At 36.1% G+C, this 1,518-nt stretch overlaps 1 pseudogene; it reads left to right on the top strand.

Annotated features, from left to right (window-relative positions):
* The window catches only part of LOC108167069 (chemokine XC receptor 1-like), a 21,470-nt pseudogene that overhangs the window by 1,139 nt on the left and 18,813 nt on the right, over positions 1-1,518 (top strand).

Genomic DNA, 1,518 nt, shown 5'->3' with positions numbered 1-1,518 from the left:
GTAACTATTCACGTCATCAGAGAGAAACAGAACACAAAAAGAGAAGTCAGTCTAGCCAAGTTAAAACCAAGTCTGATCAACTGCCAGATTCAATTGCAATATCTTTTTTTTCTTTTCTTTTTTTTGCCCCAYAGTCCTGGTAAATTTTAAATAATTCTTGTGCAAAGTTTCTGAACACTTTAGTTCACTWTATATATTACACTATATGTAGTGTATATGTAGTGTATAGTGTATTACACTATATATTTCTTACAAAATATAAGAAAAAAAGGGGGAAAGAAAGAAAAACTTTTTTTTAATTTAGCAACATATTTGTCATTGAATATRAAATATGATATCAGAKTTTTACAACCTAAGTCACATACATAGAGTTAAAAACTAACTGTCCATTACACAAAACACATTAAGATACCACTGAGAGAAAAACTCAGTTTATTTATTAATTAAAAAACCCAAATTCAGCTTTTACTTAACCAGCAAAGTAAACATTGTGTCAACATTTTCTCCTGCAACATTGTTTATCTCTGTCTGATTTTAAATGTTATTCTCTTYTCCTTTTTAATCGCTGTGCTGTCAGATACAGTAATGTTTGAGGGGKTTTTTTTCTTTCATTTTTGTTGAGTTGTTGAGTTTTCACTTCCCTGTCTAAATAAAATCTAGCACATTGTGATAGCCTGAGTCTTAAAAAAATGTTGAGGCGCACTTTTTTGTCCCATGTGAAACAAAGTCTAAGTCCAAGACTGAGAAAATAATGTATATATGACACACATAATAATCAAAAGTTTACTAGCTGGACTATCTCATACCCAGGGGCGGATTTACTGGGGTGGCATGGGGTGTCAGTTGCCACCCCAAATGAGAGCCTTGCCACCCCTGTTGCCACCCCAAATAGTTATGGGAAATTGGACATTAAGCGCACAAATCTCTTTTTTCCGAAAACATTGAATGCAACACGTAACCTGACACCTACTGCAGAGTAGCGGGAAGGGCGAGAGAAGGACAGAGCTCRAGGCAGCAGCATGGATGGATATATTACTGGACTGGACATTACCTGAATTATCGTGCGCCACACATGCACCATTGCTGTCCATTGAATCAACATTATGGGTGGTCAGAAAATACCACAGTCACACAAAGAATCTGAAAAACGGACGCAATATTTAGCGGTTAATTCAACCCTATAACAAGGGCTTCAGATTTAACAGGTGAGCAAAAAGTTTTAACTTAAAGAAAACATTGAACAAGTGAGCAGTGGGTCAGTTATGCTAGCCTAACTGTTGCTAACCTTCTATTGACTTTGATAATCTTAACATGTGCTGCGCAGTTTGGTGTGTTTTGGTTACGTTAGCACTAAATCAGGTCACATCAGTAGAGCGGCTGTTTAAATCAGCTAATCAACCACCGCGGTAGTCGGGCGAAAATTTATTAAAAATGACAATATAGACATCAAACCTGATGGAATAATGTAACAGACTGAATGTTATGTTTTGGTGTTTTTGCTTCTTTTTTGTGTGGGAA

This window comes from Poecilia reticulata, linkage group LG17 (assembly GCF_000633615.1).
Source record: "Poecilia reticulata strain Guanapo linkage group LG17, Guppy_female_1.0+MT, whole genome shotgun sequence".
Classification (NCBI taxonomy): Eukaryota; Metazoa; Chordata; class Actinopteri; order Cyprinodontiformes; family Poeciliidae; genus Poecilia; species Poecilia reticulata.
This window is presented reverse-complemented; position numbering and strand designations above follow the sequence as displayed.